The sequence below is a fragment of the Cydia amplana genome, chromosome 14, assembly GCF_948474715.1.
Source record: "Cydia amplana chromosome 14, ilCydAmpl1.1, whole genome shotgun sequence".
NCBI lineage: Eukaryota > Metazoa > Arthropoda > Insecta > Lepidoptera > Tortricidae > Cydia > Cydia amplana.
In genome coordinates, this window is record NC_086082.1 from 9,978,436 (window position 1) to 10,001,587 (window position 23,152).

Sequence of the window (23,152 nt, forward strand, 5' to 3'; positions counted from 1 at the left end):
TGGTATCTAATCAATGTACCCACGGTCGACAACCTCTGGTTTTGGTTCTTTGTTTTGGTCTCTAATCATCCATAATTTGACTTTATATAAAAAAATTGAATTTATCGATGTTAGTTTTATATATTCTTGGACATCTTTCATTTAATGTTCAATTTGTTACGAGTGTACGGCGTTTTTTAACTGTGAAAAATGTATCCACTGTTTTTATTTTCTGACATTTTTTTTTCTATATTTATATGATTATTTTATGTCAAAATCATCAAATTGTCTGTTATTTGCATGTCGTGTTTTCGACTGAATACTGATAGGTACTTTACATGTAAAACCTTTTCTGTTCTCGTATTATACCATACGTATTCAGGCAAGTAAAGAAATTGTATTCTAGTCTATCTTTTTTCTTATCAACATAAACTTATTTTAGTAATTTGACAAAATTATGTTGAATTTAAAGTGGAGTTCAACAGAAATTGCGAATGCATCCGTGCATACAAATACTGTGTATGCAGGGATGTTAAGCTAATAGTTTTGCTGACTGTATTATAGAACAATACAGAGACAGACAGAGGTTTTATGCATTTTTAAAGCATTTACTAAAATTCGAATTTTAACATAAAACTTAATAAGTGATCGTTTGGATCGCATAGGAGGAGGAAATAAGAGCAAATTTACGAACTTATTGGATTGTGATTCGTTTGGTATGACATATTAAAAAACTCATTGCAAATTAAGAAATTAAGGGTAACATTCCATTTCTGACCGCAGCTGCACTACTGGTACTGAACGCGTCGCCGTTACTGTCAATTTCCATAGTAATGAACAGTAGTGCAGCTGCGGTTGGAAATGGACTGTCACCTTAATGCTCAATGCTCAGGTACCTATATAACGTTTGTAAGTAAATCATTGTCCCAAAGTCCATATACATAATAATAACAGGTTTGCAGACTCATTGTTTGACTAATGAATAATTATTATTCATAAATTTTCAAAGACGTTAATATAATCATAAATATCATAATAACATTTACAAAAAGGTGTATAGGGGTAAGTTCGAAAACGGGATAATTGTGTAAATAACAAATACTTAGCTACTAAACTAGAAGTACTTTCCGAGTTTCTGCTGTAGCAAGTGAGATGCCTTGGTAAGTGTTGCGTAGCGTAAGTGTTGCCAAAGTATTAGCTTCTGCTTCTGGTTTACCTAGATCACGCGGCAAAATTACCCAAATGTACCTTATATTAGTTAGTTATACTGGGCATTTTCCGCAAGTCGACAACCGTTGTGCCTATTTTGCGTGAAACCGAGGTAGCTCTACTCTAACCACCCCAGCTCCATGAAACATTAGCAGTTCCGTATATTATTTGCTAGTGTTATTTATTTATAAATTGACGCTCAACAAACAATTCAAAAATAGATATAGCTATCATATAAGAAAGTTGGCTTACCAAAAATACAATAACACTTCGCACCAGCACCACAACTCCGGAAATCCAGTTTATTGTAACTGAGCACTCAAAATGACTATCACAACAGTTATTTTTCGGCTTATCGATATCACGCACAGATTCCGAATTTAACACAACTGAAAATAGAGACGTCGGAAAATTTCCTCCACACTATCTGAAGAGACGAGTGAGACGAGTGCACGTGACAAAGGCGGGTGTGTAATAAATTTATATTGAGCTGGGTCATTCCGATACCGACGATTGAGTCGAGGATTTAGGCATCCAGTAAGTGCGCACTTAGTTTACGTACAGGCGTTTCGGATTTGAGATCTGGTTATATTGGTTTATTGGGGAACTACCTACTACTTAGTACTAGTCTAGTAGGTAAGGCTTAAGAAATAAGGCACGGTTGCAGAGAGCTGATTCCTAACGACTGCCGAATATCGCCTCAGAAAAATCCGTTTAAGAAGAACTGTAGGGCTAAGATGGCCTGCTCTTTATCATTTGTCACCATGGCTGTCACGTTCTAACAAATATGTAAGTGCGAAAGCGACGCATAGCATGACGGGTGATAAAAATGCGACCATGATAGCTGGTCTGGTTGCCGCGGCATAAAACTACAATTTTGAAGTTTAGTGTTCGATTTTCCTATAAAATAATAAAGAGAATAAGAAGAAAACTGTGGGTCTGCTTTGATATTACTGATAAATTGTTGCCATAAATAACTAAATTAAAAAGGTAAGTAACTCATTTTTGTCACCTCTGCCTCTACGAAGCATTTTCGCTACACGTGCGTAAAAAAACGCTACAAAGTTGAGTTGAAAAAGCTTGATTTTAGAATTATGTAGGTACGTATAATTAAATACGTTTTCAAATGCAAAAAAAGTTGATCCATCCATTAACAGATCACAGTTATATTGGTTTCACAAGACTATTCGCTCGATATAAGCTACGAATGACAATCCAGATTTGCTAGAACTACTTGAGACAGATAAGCGCCCTGCGCGGGCGCCGTACCGCAAGTGTACCGCTGACTTGGACTTGCCAGATCTTCATAGGTCCTACGTGCGTTAAAAAAAGGAAATAGATTATAGGAGGTTTGTCTTTCGAACAAGATTTAAATTATCTTATTCATTTATAATAAGAATATCTGAGTGACCGAGCTTTGCTCGGTAAACATATAAAAACTCAAAAATTAGCGTTTTCTCAGAGATAAGACCTAGCTAGACCGAGTTTTTGCCCCTGAATATATACCAAATTTCATCGAAGTCGTTAGAGCCGTTTCTGAGATCGCCGAAATATATATATATATAAATAAATAAACAAACAAGAATTGCTCGTTTAAAGCTATAAGATAATAATAATTTAGGTACAATAAATTACAAAAGGGTGAACTTTTTTGAAAAACTTCTAGTACGTAATATTAACAAAAATGTACTACTTAGGTACCTTTCTGCCTATGTCATGTGTAACTAACAACAGCATTTCAATTTATAGGTCGCCTAAAACTTTAGCTGACTTTGAGCCTATCCTAATAGTAAGCTTAAATGCATAGTTGCATATTTTAATATTTTTAATACTGAGCAGGCACCAAATAACACTTTAATAGTTATTCAACGCGTATAATTTGCTTCATTGCAGCTAAGTGGGGTATTTCTACAGCGATCTATTTTGCGCCAAGTAGGACTATTTATTTAATAGTTGCTGTCTTGTGTGTAAACGAAAGTACTACATTCAAGGACAAGAAAAATGACGTAAATTACCTATTGAGATTAAGATTTAAAAAAAATTAGAAACTATTTTATTTATTTATACAAAATTTAATATAAGAAAATATACTAAAAATCTTACCAAATAAAGTAAACAAAGTATTTCATGTTTGTATTTTTTTAAATAATATTGTTCTTTACTGCCATCTAGTGACGAGTAGCGAAATTACAACAACCTCACGCGATTCAGACAAAATGCTAGTTTTACAGTTGTTCCAATAGATGGCGATAAATTCTTAGTTTACCTACACATTGAACATTGAAGACTTGTGTCTTGATTTTTATGATATTTATATGAGCATATAATTATTATAAAAATGTAATATATACACATTATGCGTATGGTCTGACTGACAATAATTAATTCTTGTGTGTAAGACCATACTTATGTGGTTATTATAATACCATACAAGAAGACCAAGTCAATGAGTGTTTTATGTTAATATGTGTTTACTATTGTCCATCTGTTAAACCTGTTTTGTTCTTTATCTATTGTATGATAGGCTACATGACAAAAAGTAGTACCTAAATAGGGAAATCGTTAAACACGTGCCATGACAGAACTATCTTTCTGTAAGTAAATGTACCTACCTATCTACTCGTAATTATGTCTAATCATAAAAATTACGGGTTATACTGCACGCGAACATATGTTTTTTCAACTAGCCTATAACCTTGACAGTCAGTGTTTGCCAGCGGAAGATGTATTTTTTACGCGATATACTCCAATACAATCTCGGTCAGTATCATATTCATGGATCTTTTTATGGGCTTAGATAATGGTTATATGTACCTACCGAACTCTTTAACAACAAAATGGCTACGAACTTTGGACTCGCTATTCTTGCCATACCTACTATTTAAGTTACTCAGTATGTGCGACAGATAAATATTATAGGACCCATACTTATACACTTATAGATAGGTACTATAGGAGTAGGTATCTATGTGACGTTCTCGTGAAAAGGATGCTGTCAGAGATGTGATGGCGTCACTGCTATGGATGCATTAGAAATCGCCCTTAAGTAAGGTACCTTAGTACCTACTATTAGCACATGATTGTTTTTTACAAAAAAATCCGTGTGTTTTATTAAGTACTTCACCATCGTTTATTAGAGTCGGACCAATAAAAGTCTGCAGCGGATTTGATAGCCCACGCAGTGCAAGTGTTATTTATACGTCATAATTTCATAGAAGTTTGACGTTTTAAATAACACTTGCACTACGTGGGCTATCAAATCCGCTGCAGACTTTTCTTGGTCTGACTCTATGAAGTAATTCATAATAAAATCGAATTTAGCATATAAAATCCATAAAAAAATCGCAAATGCCACCTACCTATGTGCGCAGTGAATCGGTGATCCATGTACATTCCATGTGCCTTAAACTTGATCAAACCCCCTCTAACCTATAACATGTTAGTTACATCGATTATAGGCACATCACGTTCTGCAGGTTCCTAAATTAAATGGGCCTTATTCGAAAAAATATATAAGTTGTGTAATATAATACAAAACAATACAAATACCTACAAATAATTTATTGAGAAAAATATAGTACAGTGGTTGGTTGTAATGTGAATAATGTGATCCTATATATAGGTATCGTCTTTGACAGGCATCGCACTGTCTCCTAAACCGTTGCAGGTAACTGGGACCTTGAAATATTAATAATTAGAGGTATTAATTAATTTATGTTGTAGTTTCACTAAGATTTAATTTATTTTAAATTCAACCCTTAGATGAAAATAGACCAACTCGAACCCTAAGACTAACATAACATACCCATCCTTTTAACAAATAAAATATTATATAACAAACATTGATTCAAGCAATCGTCGTGCCATTAATTTAAGACGAAACAGGAGCTGAGATTTAAATATTTTAGGTAAATATACCCGTCTCGCTAACGGAAGCGGCTCCTAAAACTAGTGCGATAAGGGCAAGGCGAAAAATCCTGCGTAAAAATCTCAAAAATCGAGGTTTTGTACCCGACTGTTTCCTCCTCCAAAACTTAACCAACCGTAACCAAATTTGAAAATCTAAATGATTATGAAATTATCTGTGTCGGACCGTTTTGCTTTTTTGGCTAATTGATATCAGTTTTGAATACCACGCCTCTCATTGCGGCATAGTCAATTAGGCCATTTTGGCCATTTTTGAAGGGCTCTAGCGCCTTAAAAAACAAATATATTTAAAAAAAGCAAAACGGTCCGACACAAATATTGACAATATTAATCTGTGTTGAAAAAATCATTGCTCTAGCTTCAAAACCCACGGAGGAAACAGTCGAGTACGTTTGTATGGAGAAATGACCACTCCTGTTGGCTCTTAATAGATTAGTCTAATCTCATACATAAGAGACAAGCCTCCGAGTAGCGAAGAGTCGTCGAGCGTTAGGAAACCGGTCGGCATTCCTTCCATAATGATACAGCCAAAAGCTTGGTATTTGCTTAACTACGTAGTCTTGCCTTCATTAAGTCATTTGATTTCTATCAAACTGCCCTTTGAAGCTAAATGTGCATTTTATACAGTACCAATAATTACATTATAAGTTTGTAATTGACGGACCATAATAAAAAATATACATATCCACGCCAAATTGCAGCTTTTTAGTGCTAACGATCACTAAGCTAAACTGGACGGATGGACGGACAAATAACACATAGATGACCCTAAAAAAATCTGTTATACATAATAGCCTTTGTAATATTAAATGATGTGAAAATACATAAATCTAATAGAAAAAGAGAATTAATTATTACTTAACTAATATAATTTATCATATAAAAAGACTAATTAGCATCCGCACATCCGGAATAAATAGAATAATATTGTTATCTTCTTCTTCCTCGCGTTGTCCCGGCATTTTAGCCACGGCTCATGGGAGCCTGGGGTCCGCTTGGCAACTAATCCCAGGAATTGGCGTAGGCACTAGTTTTTACGAAAGCGACTGCCATCTGACCTTCCAACCCAGAGGGTAAACTAGGCCTTATTGGGATTAGTCCGGTTTCCTCACGATGTTTTCCTTCACCGAAAAGCGACTGGTAAATATCAAATGATATTTCGTACATAAGTTCCGAAAAACTCATTGGTACGAGCCGGGGTTTGAACCCGCGACCTCCGGATTGCAAGTCGCACGCTCTTACCGCTAGACCACCAGCGCTTATAGAATAATATTGTTATAAATAAACATAAAATTCAAATTACTATAAATGGCATATATGAACGTGATTATTAGAGTTGTTATTTATAGACTCGCAATAATGAATAATAACTGCATTTATAATTACCAGTTTATTTGTGGACTTCCTGTTTTCAAGAATGCAATAAATGGATGTACTATTCCTGTTCTGATATTAATGCGAACGTAATTAAAAGTATCAAATTATAAAACAACAATCATCAAAATGTATGCCGACATTGCCGACGGACGACGTAGACTCAAACGGTAGTGGAAAATGAGCCACAGTATAGTCGTGAAGATCGAAAGGGAATGTGCCTTTGCAGAATAAGGTATATGTTGACTAATAATTGATCAAACTATTCACTGGCACAGCATAGGAAAGTTCACAACAAGCTTGATTGACCGAACGTCATGATCACAAGGAACTGTTACTAGTAGACGAGGGCACGACATGATCTGCTGTTGGGGATCCCTTTGTTCCTGGGATTAAATTAGTATTAGATAGGTATAGGTATGGCTATGTTAAAATTATATCTTTACTTGCAATCGGAAAGTAATTTTTATTCTAAATCGTTTTTAGGCAGTTTTAAGTACAATGTATGGTGGTGGAATGTATTTTTAGAAAATATTTATGTGCATGCATGTCATCTAATATTTCTATTATTATGGAACAACATACAAAGCCAACTAGCTATTAAACACAAAAAGAAAAACGCGTATTGGAACTGAAGCGTTTGTTTGACAATACCAAAATATGGTTAAGTTTGCAAGTAAAACCACTTTATATGCAGTTAAGCACACTGTATACCATCCTGGAGTCGCTTGCATTCAAATGGCTCCATTCACGAGCCTGCACTGCTCATGTTTCCATTGCTCAACGAGCGTTAGTGACTTACTTCACTTACGAGTCAATTGAGCCAGTAAGTGAGACCATGAGCCCCGTGCCATGGTGACAACTTTCATTCAACGGAATCTATCGCACATGTGTTCTTGCCAACCAACCACCAAACCAAACGAAACGGATCAATAGCAATAAAGCAACAGAAATTTATGTGCCATTAGTTTTTCTAGCCATTTTTCCTCGTCTGCGTTCAGTTAGCCACTGGAATCGTTTCCCTTGCGTCCGTCTACATTAAAAATGGCCACGACTGACTAAACGAATCTAAAAATAGCTCCCCAGGGATGGGCATCGAGATAACTAGCTCAACTCGACTAAACTGGTCATATTTAAACCGGCCCGTACAAATATAGCTCGGGAATTAAAATAGCTGCGCAGAAATAGCTCTCGTCTTTTGTTTTATTGTATTTTTAGAAATGCGCTCGAGAGGTGAATGTATCCTGTAAGGCGGTGATAGCGTGGACTAGGGACCAGGTTATGAAGTAACAAGCTAGTGCCGCTCACAAGACAGTTCTTCTACAAAAATGTTTTAAATTCAAAGGAGATTTCACACGTTAAATGTATGTAAGTATCTGGTCGCGTGCATATTAAAGTTGACAAGTCATTTATACTGGATACTGGCGCCAGGTGCCAAGAAATCTGGTGAGTGCTACGTGGATGGAATTTTCCTGCAGTGTAACAACTTCACCTGGATTTTAGATAAAAATCGGTTAATCTAGGCAACCATGGACTAGACCAACTTTTTAATAGGGCAACCTAAATTAATTTTGCAAGATAACATACACATGTACACTTTAAAATACAATATTCACAATGCTTCTTAAATTATTTTGAGATTAAGATACCTTTTTAAACATATTTTCGATAAGTAGTGTTTAAAAGCAAAAAACTTGCTCAATTAAAATGGACTTGCTAATAAAGTTGCAAAAGGATGTCGGAGATTAAGAATTTCAACAACATTTGAGTGCGTCTGCGCATACGCCGTTATCGCGAGCTAAGCCAGTGATGTGCCGTGGGAACGTATCGGGAATGTTCCTCGAGTAATCGTCATCATATCAGCTAACATGATTCTTAAAAATCGGCACTGCTCTGACCACGGTTTCCTGTAATCTTCAGGTCAATCTCACGTGAATATGTATTATAAAAAGTAATTGAAGACCGACCTAAATCTCGTTGAAATTTAAATTTTAAATAAAGCTGTTTTTTTTTACTTAGAAATTTACTTTAAAATGTCTTAGATTACATCCATTACCGCCACGTTGAAAATCCATTTTTTCAGTTATTTAAATAGGGAAAACTTTAAATTTTGAATTTTAGGAATACTGTAACTTTACATTCAGAATTGCTCAATATTTCTGTGTAGGGAATATACCCAGGAACACTACAACACAGCTTGCCAGAAGTCATAACATAATCGACACAGTAAATTAGTTTTAATTGAAAACGAGTTGCCACTATCAGCTCGTTCTATTTGGGGCAAAATTTAAATACTTATCGCCATCGTGCCTTATTGACGTTGGTGTCAGAGACGAGCACTCAAATGAGACTGCTAATATTAATAGTTTGGTCCGTTTCTGAAATTAACAGTTTATTGTACAATGTACTTACCTAGCGCACAAAGTCTTACCATCGCGTATATTATACTTATAACTCCATCTTATATATCCTGCTAAAGGTACATGTCGACCATGTCGTAATTATTATCAGAAGTATCAGAATCATATACTCGTAAAATAACATAGGCCAATGAAGTATTAGGTACTTTAACACGCTAAGGTGCGGCGTAATACCGATCATTTTCGCAGCCCTAAAATAACTTATAATAATTTCATTATCTTTACGACGATAGGTACTAATTTTGCCGATAGAAAATTTTAAATAATGCAAAACTTTTCACTTTATTTTTGTCTTATGGTAAATAAATTTATCAGAATGGAAACTTCTAATTCCTGCGAAATTTTCCAACGACTTACATACATACTGTAACTTATACATCGGTAGTAAACTATTTAGCCCCACTTGCACCATCCCAATAGCCCGTGGTTAACCCTTTAAGCCGTTAACCCAATGTCAAATTGTACTAGTAACCATGGTAACTCCAGGGTTAACCGGTTAACCTCGGGTTAGTGACTGGTGCAAGTGACCCTTAGTGTTTACAAGTCTCTGTCATAAATAGCTTCTGCCTTCCAGTAAACGTCGCTGTCGATGCAAATTAACGCAATCAAGGCCAGAGAACGACTCTGTAATAGAAGTGTTGTTACAAAGACACTAATAATGAGTAAGGGAATATCAAGAATCCTGCCGCTGTTGTCTACCAGTACACTATAGAGAAATGAAACATTGCACTTTGAAAGATTTTGTAAAAAAGAGTCCTATTCATTGATCTTTACGGCCTTCAGGTTGGCTGAACCACGGGCGTTGTTGAAAACCATTAAAACACTCGGCAAATGTCACTAATAATTTGGTAACAGGCACTAAAAGTACTTACTAATTATTGATAGAAACAATGAATTTAATAGACTGATAAAAATGAACAATAAAAATGAGTGATCTGTGTAGCCAGATGGCATACCTACTTCATATGCTAAAGTGCAAGGGGATAACTTCAAATGCGATATAATTTTGAAAATTACTAAACTAGAAGCACTTTCTACTATAGCAACAGTAGCCAGTAACCAAGATGCCTTGGTAAAGCGCTTCACACGTCTTACTTAATTCTGTAACGTATTCATACGACTATGATATGACGAACGACAGCTAGTAAACATGCGTATCGGGAGCGCAATTAAACTGACAAGCCCATTAATTTCTTAAATAGTATCTGTGCGCATCGCCCTATAATATGTTTGTCCAATTATATGATAACAGTATATGTAATTTCGTTCATAGTAAAGATAAAGGCTCGTTTTGTTGATGGTATCTTGCTTCATTCAACTTAATCGGATCATACATGCACTACCTACCTCCTACCTACATGTACGAGTGATACATACATAGTCCCCAGCCTAGGGAGCCTACGGACCTTACTCGTTCGTTAAGTAATATTTGGTAATATACAAAGTAAAATACAAGAAGCGGAACGCTAATTATAATTATTCATATAAACAAATCTTTGGAGAAGCTTTTGAGTGTAGGAGTAATAATATAATTTTATACCATTCGGGCACGGAACTGCAGTGGAATACGTGGAATGCATTGGTTGATCTGGATTTGTGTCGGATTGTGGTCCTTCTGCAGTTTGCAGTTTGAAGTTCGGCCACGCACTTTACCCTCGGACACTACAGTTCTTCGGCCTAAGAGGGAAGGTCTCTAATTCTATCTTATGCCTCCATAAGCAAAGTACAGGTAAGCAGTTGCTTATGCATACGGACAAGATCCATCGAGTCTGGAGAGAGTGAAGAGGCGGGCACTATGGTCACACACATCAAAGCAACGCATTGGTGGCATTGGCATTGCAGTTGACATATTTTATGAGCGATCGCGCCGTAACACTTTTCGGTGCATTGCGTTATTTATGCAAGTAATTCCTTTCTGTCTTGATATTGAAAAAAAAATGTATCAAAAATTGTAGTTTTTCCTCAGTGACCCGTTGACCACGAACGCTATAAAAGGTTCGAAATGTCGGGATGTAGAAAAATTCAATATACGCGATATAATCCGTTTTAATAGTTTTATTTCATGTATCAAAACAGCACACGAAAGGTCATTTACTTACAGCGTCGACATGAAACCAAGGTCTTAAATTTTCCGACACATGGGTAGCCATTATGAACCAAGGAAATGTCTGTGGCCCTAAACCGAAAATAAATCCACCATAAGCACCTCTTCATGACGTGTATTAGAGGATCAAAAGGTTTGTAACGCCGATAGTGTAAACAATTTACGTTCATCCGTGTTTATATTATAAACAAATCGGAACTGGATGGTATATTTATGTCGAAATTATGGAGAATTTCGTGATATGTAAAATATTTCGATTTAAGCGTACGATTACCAAACCAGAGAGGATTACCTCCGATTCGAATACTTGACATGACACCTTAAGAACGATTCGTCGTTATATTTAGCGATGGGCCTAACCTTGACGGAAAAAACATTGGGAGAAACATTATAATAAATTAAAATAGCGAGAGAACTAAAGTCCAAACCCATTATAAACATACGACCTTCAAAGACTGATAATTTACGAAGACGCGAAAGAAGAATATAATGGACTCATGAGCAAGACATGTGAAGTACCTACCTACTGTTTGGAGGCTAATAATACGGAAAAACTGACTTCGGATAAATTGACATACCTACGGACATAAAAAAAAAAAAAAAAAAATCAAAAATGTTTTATTTATAAACAGTGCTTATCACATATTACAACTGAATATGACTTATTATATTTATATACATGATTACTGACACTGCACAATACAAAAAATGGAACACAAAAATTACCTGTGACCCCTACACTAGGCTAGGCCTGTATCGTAGGCTGACACAATAACGATTATCAAAAATATCTCAGTCGCTAAAGAATTAGGGAATTAAACTAAGTAAGTAAAAGAATCATTAACAGATAAGCAATTTGTAGGATAAGAAAAGCGAGTTTTAACATATATTTAAAAGATTTATGGAACGGTACTCATAGTTATAGTTATAGGTGTGTGAATGAGTGTCTAAGTGTAAATATGTGAGTTAAGAATGTAGGCCGGGATTTATTTATTTGATTATTGTTTCTGTTTCGTAATAGTTTAAAGTGCTTAACCAATTGTAGGTAATAATTTTAACTTCTCTAGCAGTGCAGGTTTTAATGTTGCAAGCGTCATTAACTTGTCTATATATGTGCATGTACATGAATGTGCCGAGTCTCTTTGCAAATTTTGAGACGACTACAGGTACAGGGACCACAAAGATACGTTTTTGTAATCGAGAATTGTAGTCCGGGAGTTTTAGAACTATATTATGAGCGATAACAGTGCACCGCAAAATGTATAGTTGACGTACGCTTAAAACTTCACACTCTCTATAAAGCTGGTATGTCGGATATCTACGAGGTTTCGAGTGCATAACTTTTAGAAGCGAACGCTGGGCTCTCTCGAGAAGTATTAAGAAGGAACTCGCAGCTCCTCCCCACGCTGGAATGCAGTAAGTTATTATGGACTGACACAGTGCTAGGTATGTGGACTTTAGGAGATGTTTGCTCATGACTCTGCGTAGTTTTTTAAAGACATATATTAGCTTTCTGACTCGATTTGCTGTGGCTAAGATGTGATCTCTGAAAGACAGTTTTTCATAAGGTCGCCGAACTCCGGGATGTAGATGTTACATTAACCTTTTCCACGCCGTGTCAAACGCAAAAGTTGTCACTCAGACGCGACATCATTGAAGTGTCAAACTCAAAACTGAAGTTGAATTTTATGTATATGCACGTAGGTCGATATTGCTCTGTGGTCTATGACCGATTAATCGGTCTTTGGCGTTGAACCTACGGTGCGGATATATCGGTCATTGGCGTCCAAAAGGTTAAACAAGAATCGCAAATTCCAATAGAAACATTTGAATTTTCGGCTAGAATTCGACACCAGGCTGTTTATCTATTCTAAAATGGGTGCAAGTCTCATAATTATCTTAACGCATGCTTTTGTTTATCGCGGAAGCTAGCGATAAATTGACAGGTTTATTTGTCACTCGGCCAAAACTCACTAATAGATAAAATTAATTGTGTATTGCTATACTGGCAAAACGCCAAAAATAGCACGTGTATTGATACTATACTATTGATTGTGCTAAAATATATTAAAATATAGCATCAAAAATGATAAAAAACTACTATGATCGTACATTTAAAGTGTTTTAAATTCGTGGGTAATAAATAAGAATATCTGGAATGGTGATAACGTAAACACATTTTGTTTATGTTATTTTCGTTTAATTGCTTTCTGCGATTTTAATGTGGCTAATACTAATATACTATTCGGTCTAAAATGTTCCTGCTCTGTTTAAAAAAAATATGGATACGCAAAAAACCTCCTTTTCATATATAAACCTATATTTGACCTATATGCATGTTGTATACCCTATTTCGTATTTCTATGAATATCAAATCAGCTTACACAGTTTTAAAAAAAGTAGATTTTTACATAATTAGTTTGTAGTTTTGAACGAATGTAAATCGAATGACCTATGCCCAGTATTGATAGTTCTTCTTAATTGTTAAGGCAAGCTTGTATTAAACTAACCAAAAAGATATGATTATATTCAGTAAAACAATTTCGCAATACCGATTTACAAGTCCGTCTGTCTGTACATAAATTGGGCCTACAAAGCGACGGCCGATTCATTCATATTGATGAAGGATTTTCCGCCGACGCTGGGTACATACATAATAATGACATTTTTTGCGGATTCGACGATTGAATGCAAATAGCCAGGCCGTATCAAATTTAAAACAGACCGAGGCCGCTGTAGACCAATCAACAAGCTAGTCGAATCCAACAACAAGTCACTCGCCTGTAATGTCTGCAACTTTACTCAGAGGAAAATTATTTCGTGGTTCTATTATTTACAGTCGCTACATCATTTTCAAATTACATATTATGGAAAGAGAGAGAGAGAGAGAGAGAAATAACAAACTACGAATTTGACTGTAAATAAAAAAAAACATGAAAATAATTTTGTCAGCATCTGCAAAACATGCCGCATTCTGTTAAGGAATTGCGACGTTACTTCTTAGAAAAACCACCTTAGCCTGTATTCGCCCAAAGACCCACCATTCCACCCATTCTATCCATTGTGAATTTTAATTTTGACGAATCAAAATTGCATTTGTCTTGGCAAAATTTGACTAAATGAGGACAGTTTTTTATTTTATTGATATCTATATTTACTTAATTTTGAGTGGATAAAACCCAAAAAAATAAAAACATTTTGGGCTACTTTTTTGTCATTCGCCTCCTTGTTGGTTGAAGTAAGGTCTATTTATTCGTCGAATGTGATAAGAATACATGTCGCGATCCCCTGCCTGTCATGGAATTGTGTAATGGAACGTAGTCGTACCACAAATGGCTACGTACGTCCATACAAACCTCGTGAATACCGAAATTGCTCATTCAGACGCATCTATTGAGTAATGAGAACCAATTCTAACGTAAGTAGAGTCTCATGAAGGAATTTATATTAAACATTGTGTTATTATTAAATTAAGGGTCCTTCCTTCAGAAAGTCTGCTCTTTATAAATTTAACACTTTCTCTGGCGGAGTTTATTAAAATTGTATCTACAGGATTCCTTTGAATAGCTTCTGAGTAGTTGTATATTTGAAAATCAATACGCATTCGCACATTATTGTCTTCGAAAAAGAAGGTATGTAGTATCCATTAATCACGAGTAGTAGCACACATTTTCATGACCTACTGACGCATTGTTTAGTCTGCGTTGGACAATCAAGCACATGTTTCCAACTGGATGGACTATTTTGTGGCATCTAAAAGAGGATAAATCTATTAGGGCCATTTTATTTACAGTTGTACCAAGTTGTACGCTTATAGTATTTTTTCTACTCCCGTACTTTTATTTGTCATTTAAAGGGTCGTGCACACACCTTTAAACCCCTATCTTATAGTTGTCAAGACAAGTCTTTAGTCTATTCCCCAAAAAAGTATTTGTACATACACGCAGTATCTTTTTGGCGATTTTACGATACTTCGTGTAATGACAACTTAAAAAAATATTGAATGAAATACAGTGTTGCCAACCTTATTTTAAATGTCATCTCTGACAAATAAGTGAACCATAGACATGTTTTTTTTTAATTTCATAATTTTCATTCATTCATTCATTCTTTTCCCGCCAGTACCCTCTATTTTTGCTACTTCTTGAATTAAAAATATTTGTTTTTAGAATTTTATATCGAAGTGGTTGGTCGTAGAAAAGTATTGTATGCAACGTTGTTTAACTGAGTCAAAAAAGGCGAGTGGCGTGAGTACGCAAAGACGCCACGAGTATTTTTTGACTCAATTAAACAACGTTGCATACAATACTTTTTCTACGACCAATCACTTACTTTGAAATAAAATTGTAAATTTAACAAATATTTTTCATTCAAGAAGTAGTAAAAATGGAGGGTAAGGTACGGACTGAAAAAGAATGAAAAAAAACATGTCTATGTTTCACTCATCTGTCAGAGATGACAATTAAAATTAGGTTGGCAACAATGTATTTCATATAATATTTTTTAAGTGGTGAATAGACGAAGTATCGTAAAAGTGCCAAAAAGATACTGCGTGTATGCACGAATACTTTTTTAGGGAATAGTAGACTAAAGACTTGTCTCTTGACAACTATAAGATAGGGTTTTAAAGGTGTGAACACGACCCTTTAAATGACAAATAAAAGTACGGGAGTAGAAACACTTGTTTATCAACCCGTGACATTGCTATTACGAAGCGTTAGAAATTAAAAATTAAATTAGGTACTTAATTATGTATCTACTTACAAAAAAATGCCAAATAAGTATTACATTTAGGAGTTCATCAATAGTATACCTAATACATACATATTAAAAAAAAACAAGAAGGCACTTATAGGCAGGCTCGCAGCGAAACAATACGTAGGTATATATGCGTGGGCATAACCGCTAGCATAAAATCGTTACAACGGGTTATTGACATTTATTTACAAAAAGTAAATTAAAAAAATCGGATGAACGAAGGAGCGCACATTCTATGAAATGATCAACGTTAGGCTTCTTTAGATCGCCCATTATTGTTAACGGCTAAACTAATTTTAATGAATAATCCACTATCAACCGACTTTAACGTTTACGGTTTTACCAAGACCAGAGGGGCCTACCGCGAAAAACGAAATTTCGCTATCTACCTCTTACTCTATCGTACAAAATGAAAGAGCAATAGAGAAGTGCCCTACAGGGTGTCATGTTGTACACGATTCTATGCAATAGGTTAAGATACAATGTGATATGCAATAAAGATTATGAGTATGAGTATGAGATAACATTCATAAGAATGAATGGCTGAAGTGGCTGAATATGTTTATTACTTACAACTTTTACCCATCGATTTTGATTTCAGTTAACGTTGTCACTTGAGACTATGCGGAGCATCATTGGTCAGTTTATGATAAAAACCGGCCAAGTGCGAGTCGGACTCGCGCATGGAGGGTTCCACACCATCAACAAAAAATAGAGCAAAACAAGCAAAAAAACGGTCACCCATCCAAGTACCGCCCGACGTTGCTTAACTTCGGTCAAAAATCACGTTTGTTGTATGGGAGCCCCACTTAAATCTTTATTTTATTCTGTTTTTAGTATTTTTTGTTATAGCGGCAACAGAAATACATCATCTGTGAAAATTTCAACTGTCTAGCTATCACGGTTCGTGAGATACAGCCTGGTGACAGACGGACGGACGGACGGACAGCGGAGTCTTAGTAATAGGGTCCCGTTTTTACCCTTTGGGTACGGAACCCTAAAAATGCTAAAAGCCATCACAACACAGAAACACAACGTCTGTTTGCCATTCGATCCACAGTCCCAGCCGATATTTACCCGAGTCACGTGTTCCGAGTTACATTACATGTTATGCATAGTTGCATTATTCATACTACTTAAAACCGGCTCTTTGCTAACATTCTTAGAAAAAGTTGCCAACTAAATTATGGAATTCTACATTGCCGCGAAAAATATTACAGCGGCTATGCCGACTTACACTCTTAAATCGAATCACTAATATCACTATCCATGGGCACACTGGATTTGCCCGCCGCTAAAGAAGTTTTCACTTCAAAAATAGGGTCATCATAACGAAATTGGGGCTATATACACAGATAAGTGCGGGCAATGACCTGTGGCACTCTACTGATATTATAATCCGTGTAACCTGTTGAAAAGTTAACAGTGCGTGTCTCTCCGGTCGCGTTACCATAAGGTTGTGCACAGGAATTTAATTTATAATTATATGTGTAATTTGTACGCTGTATACAGCTAACAAACATGTTATACGGATCCGACCTTTCACGCACGGTACGATCTCGTAGCTACTGGACCAAATCAGCTTTGTTTGACTTTAGGAACAATCGTGCCAAGCGGCATCGCCTGAGTCAAAAGTGCATACTCACTGTACTCACTTAGCTTACGAGCTCAATTTCAAAAAAATCTAAATTTTGAAAGCCTTTATCTTGGAAACTGTTCAATCTACAGAGACAGTTCTAATCTCATATTGTAGTAAATTTAGTCTTCTTTGAAAACGTCTAAGGAAGGTACTATCAAAAACTAGTCCTTTAGGGTTAAAATCGGCCAAAACTAAAAAAAAACCGAAATTTTCGCGGATTTTTCGATTTTTGACAAAGTTGCGTTCGGCGCTCGAGGTCACAAACTTGGATTATTCATTGGACCAACATCATAAATAAGTCTGCAAAAAATCAGAACTACCGGATTTGACGTAAACGCGTAATGTATAATGGGCCAGCGCCGGCCACTCCAAGGGACGCAGCCATACGGCAGAATGAGATAGCAATATCACTTGCTCCCTCTAACGCATAAATGCGTCCCTTGGAGTGGCCGGCGCTGGCCCATCGTGTAGTGGAGCCATAAAATTACTGTATTACCGTAAAATGGGGTGAGTAGGGTCAAAACTGAAATTAAAACCTCGATAACATTTTATTTTTACATGTGAAAACTGAATGGTGTATATATAGTGTTCCGGACGTTTGTATTTTAGTTTTTATTTTATTTTGGGTAGTTCCATTTCATAACTTTGACGATAAAGAGGAAAACCCACCTCACCCCGTAGTGCCTCGTATTTGGGGTGAGAGGGGTTTTCATACAAAGATGATTTTGGAAGATTGTTGGATCGATTTTTTTTAATTATGCGTATTACTATAGCTCCATTTTAAATTGGAATACATTATTTTTGTAGCAGTAGCCTTAAAATCCCTTCTCACCCCCCTCTCAAACCTTCTCTCCCCATTCATAACCCACCTCTCCCCGCGAAACCTACTCACCCCGTTTTACGGTACTAGTTAAATCTCTGCATTTAAAACTCGCACAGCGACATTGACAACCTGTCATCATGGGCGGGACAGCAATATAATTAAAATGCGCGTGCAATAGAGACAGCCAACAGGCGGGTCAATGTACGAAAATCTATCTGGAAAGCGTCTCTGCTTTTTATAACAAATATTAAGAACGGCAATTAGTGGCCTATTTTATAAAGCTACAAGCCACAATTTACAAGCGGAAGTCTCGTTCTAACACATAGGGTTAGAAAGAGACTTCCGCTTGTAAATTGTAACTTGTAGCTTTATAAAATAGGCCACATGTCTCACAATCCAAAGCGTTCCGAAAGTGGTTTGCCGGCCTTGTTCCTTTAACAACATCTTTGTTTACCTCGATCAGTGTATAATTATTTCGTTGGCACGTCTCATTTAAAGGCACCCATTGCGCCACTTTATAGCACTTTGAAATGTGCGTTTATAGGGGGCTTTATGTTTAATATTGCTCCGATTTTAATTGCCAAAGTTTGCGAATCATCATTACTTCAGCTTTACTGATTCGGAGCGTTCGATATTAATGAGCGAAAGCAATCGAATTACAATCTTTTTTTTTTGTTAGCGTGGTTTAGTGTGCCACTGCTGGGCAAAGGCCTCTCCTTTCCTCCACTCAACCCTGTCGTTTGTACTTTCCCGCCAATCCGGATAAAATGCGTCCAAGTCGTCCTCGTCCCGCCATCTCCTTTTCGGTCTGCCTGAACCCCGACCTGCACCATCGATGGTGTTCCGTGGGCCGTGGGTGCATGCGGCAGACATGTCCCGCCCAGTCCCATTTAAGCTTGGCGGTCTTGACACCTACAATCTATGCTCGCAAAATACATATTCTATGACGTAGCACTAGCAGATACCTTTAGATTAGTTTAGATTAATGAGTGGCTATCGATTTCTGTCGATACGAGTGATATTGATATGGTGGTGGGTGCGTAGAAAAATTTGGACAGATAATGCAATTTGTATTTAATTTGTACATTTGCCAATGATTTCAGAAGCCAAAACGTATGGGAGTACGGATATTTTTTGGCGATTCGGTGAAATATATGTTGTTTTGTTCGGTATGACATATTGAATATCATCAAGACCCCGAATAGGTACCCTAATAGTGAATTTAGCAAATTTAGCATCGGTTATTTTACACCACTGACACGATCAGCGTGCATTCTTATATCTCATCTAGTGCTATGTAGGCTATCTATGGTTGCCATAGGTACGTCATCATGTTCCCTGACATGTCAGGATTTTTGGTCCTTTGTCAGGATTGCGGGGGGCCTGAACGAGTGTCATTGTTTTTTAGAAACCTCAACTAATTGTGTGTATGAAAGTAGCCTTCATAACGTTTTAGTAACACCTACATAATCATAATTATTTTATTCGTAAAGCTAATTTACATGTCGGTCTGGATACAAATTTAAAATTATACGTAAAAATAAGTAATCCTTACATAGTAAGCATAATCCGATTAAATATCAATTTGTAAATGTAGTTCTATAAAGCTAGAACATACAAAATAAAAAAGTCAATTATACAAATCTAATAATAAAAATGTCAAAACTTTCAATAGAAAGTAATCAAAGTAATTTTCACAAGAATTATTGCTTGGTCATTATGAACCTACTCTTTTTTGATTAAATGTTTTGTTACCGCTACCCCAAGGTTGTCTGGAAGAGTAGGCATCGCTCTTTAGCGATAAGACCGCCTGTTGTCTGCCTCTATCTTTAATCAACCGTTTTTCTTTAAGCTGTTACAGAAGTGTGCCAATAAAGAGTATTCTATCTAAGTATCTATCTAATCACTAGAAGTCGGCTAAAAGTTTGGAGTTGGGTAAACTTATCTTATCCTACGCTGTGGTGGTGTGGTGTGGTATGTTGGCGAGTTACGGGGCTAGTGGCTCATTAATGGTATGGCATAATAAGGGATTTGTTTTGGGTGAAATGACCGTCCAGGAAATATCAGCATTATTGATGTCTGGACTTCTGTCAGGATATTTAATTTTTTCATATGGCAACCCTAGTTCTACCTGTTTCACCTAACCGCCGTGATCGTAGGCCATTCGAGAATTTCCAGAAGTAATAGTGAACACATAGAATAACTAAGCATTCAATTAGGTACTTACAACTACATAAAACAACACAGGTATGTATAAAAGGTGTGTATGTAAAATAACACATTCATTTTTCATTTCCGTTGCATATTCACGTTCAGTAGACGTTATCGCATATACCTAATCTTAATGTTTTGTGTGACATATGTGCCTCTCTTTATTCTGTGGTAAACAACCCGTTATAAAATCGAGTCATCAAATCACTAATCCTATCAGAATACGATTACTTGCCCAGGCATTTACTACCCCAGTAGGTACTTTAATTATTCAAACAGATAAGCAGCCGGCCTAGACAAAGTCACAGAATAAATAATAGTACTAGGTACAGAAGACTCACTCTCTAACAAAACGCGTCTGTCACGATCAGGACAGATATGGCCGCTAGGTGGCGACAGCGCCACGCGGCCGCGCGGCTTATGGCTAGCCACCAAAATTGGTGTGGAACGGACCATATACTTTTAGCTACCTGTGGCAAAGCGACGAAATCGCGGAGTGCCACGCCTGACAAAGTGACAATCGCTATCGCTTCAACAACGAAACGCTTTGTGTCTTTCTATCACTCTTCCATATTAGTGCGACAGTGACAGTTGCGTTTCGATCGCTACGGAGCGTAAGCTATTAGCATGTTGGCTACGCGGGCAGGTAAGTAGGTAATTTTCATTAGATTTACTAAAGTCATGGTACATTAGTAAAAGCAAATTAAATACGTATTAGTATTACGCAGGTGCAAAAGAATAAAAGGGCTGTAAATAAACACTAGGCGGTCTTCATTATGTATGTATGTATGTATGTATAAACTCTTTATTGTACAAAACACAAAACACAAATTTATGGCACAGGATTAGGATTATTTACCTATTTGTGGAGATATCATACCTACTGTTTAGATAACTATTAATTAAATATCTACTGAAGTTTTATTGTATTTTACTGTTTTCCTCGTGCGTGCGGTGCGGTAACGCCCTAGCTTTATTGGTACGTACCTGTGGTACGTACCTACTGTCTGGCCAGTCATCAACATCATCGTGAGAAATAGTAGGTACATTACATATTACATAAGTACCTAGGGAGGTAAATTCGTGAATGCTCCAGATCGCAGGTGTTTGTGGCCCGAACCGAAGGTGAGGGCCATAAATATGCGATCTGAGGCTTTACGAATTACCGCCCGTGGTTTGTCTAAAGTTTTACGTCTTGCCTTGGCCAGGAAGTGAGATTTTCTCCTCTCGTAGCGGGGAGAAAATCCCACTTACGGGCCTAGGGTGACGTAAAAAATATGTATGTAATGTATGTATTAGTAATACGTAATACCTGGCTGTAATATAATATATAGGTACCGTCAACCGGGGTGAATAGAAATGGCTGGGGTGAATAGGGACAATATTTAAAATGTGATTTCCCGGACAATTTTTTAAAAACTACCCTCACAAATTGTATATCATACAAACATTTGTGTGGGTATTTTTTAAGAAATTGTCAGGTACTTACCTAAATGACCCTATTAATTACCTAAATGAATGATGATGATGAATGATGAGTTTTGTCCCTATTCACCCCAGCCATCCCTATTCGGCACGGTTGACAGCACTTAGTTTATTCATTGAGTTAAGTGTCAACAAATAAAAAGAGTAAATAAAAAATGTTTCATGACGATGATATTGTATACCTAGCAACTCGCCGGTTAAAACGTTAGTGTTCGTAACGTAACTTACCTACCTATTCATAGTAAACGAAACCAACACGATACACTGGTATGCATGCAAGTAATAATAACTTGCGTGATACACACTTAGGTAGGTAGTTACGACAAATAGTGGAAAATGCATTGAATCAAGTTAACTGCTGATTAACTGCCGTGCCAGTGAGTTATTTATAGAAACAGAGATCACGTCTTTGTCTCTGTAATATCAATCAAGCGTTATTATCCAAAGCGTCGACCGACACCGCACCGGTCCAAACAAAATTACGTAACCTAAACCTTAACAAGTACAAGTTTACTCACCTAACTCATCTTGAAACGCCATCCACAATTTGACAAACAACATGTTTACACTAGAATATATAGATTAGTTGCACAGAGAGGTTATAAACACGACTGTCTGTTAACGTCACGTCATTTTGACAGGTCACAGGCGATGTCATCGCCACCTGTTTTGGTGGATACGCGTATTGTCAACGCTAGTGTATTTTGTGCCCGAATGCCATAGTTTTGGGAGCGAAAGAAATGGATAGAGAGGAAAGATCGCGGCGTCTGTGGCCAATGAACGGCGCGGTAGGCTGGCAAGGTCACCGCTGGCGGAGCGGCGAGCCACTAGATGGCAGCACGAGGCGCGGTCGCGACGCGAGTTGCTAGCGTGAAGCCCGCATGCCAACTAACAGAAACAGTAGATGCCCCTACGTGATGCGCCGATAAGCGGTATAAGGTATAAAATCTATAAATAAAAACGCGCGGCGTTGTGAATATGAATGAATGCTCAAGCAATTTTATTACGCTTGTTTGAGTACGTCATTATCATTACATCCCATTGCCTTAATTGTATTACAGTTTACGTAGGGTCGCATTACAATTGGGCAAACACGTACCTAGGCGGAAGTTCAGTGAGGAATAACACCAATTACTACCATTGTTAAACGCTGGTTAATCGTAAGTATATAACTGTCAATTAAACAGTAGAGTACCGACTTTTTATGTTTTTGCAATAAATAT

General features: G+C 36.8%; 1 protein-coding gene across 1 annotated transcript in view; it reads right to left on the reverse strand.

The window, feature by feature from the left end:
* LOC134654116 (cGMP-dependent protein kinase, isozyme 2 forms cD4/T1/T3A/T3B) overlaps positions 1 to 22,834 on the reverse strand; it is a 123,701-nt gene extending 100,867 nt beyond the window's left edge. The window contains exon 1 of the mRNA XM_063509546.1: positions 22,448 to 22,834. The gene's annotated coding sequence lies outside the window, so the exon portion shown is untranslated. The remainder of the gene's footprint in view (positions 1 to 22,447) is intronic.
* Between the last annotated feature and the right edge of the window lie 318 nt (positions 22,835 to 23,152).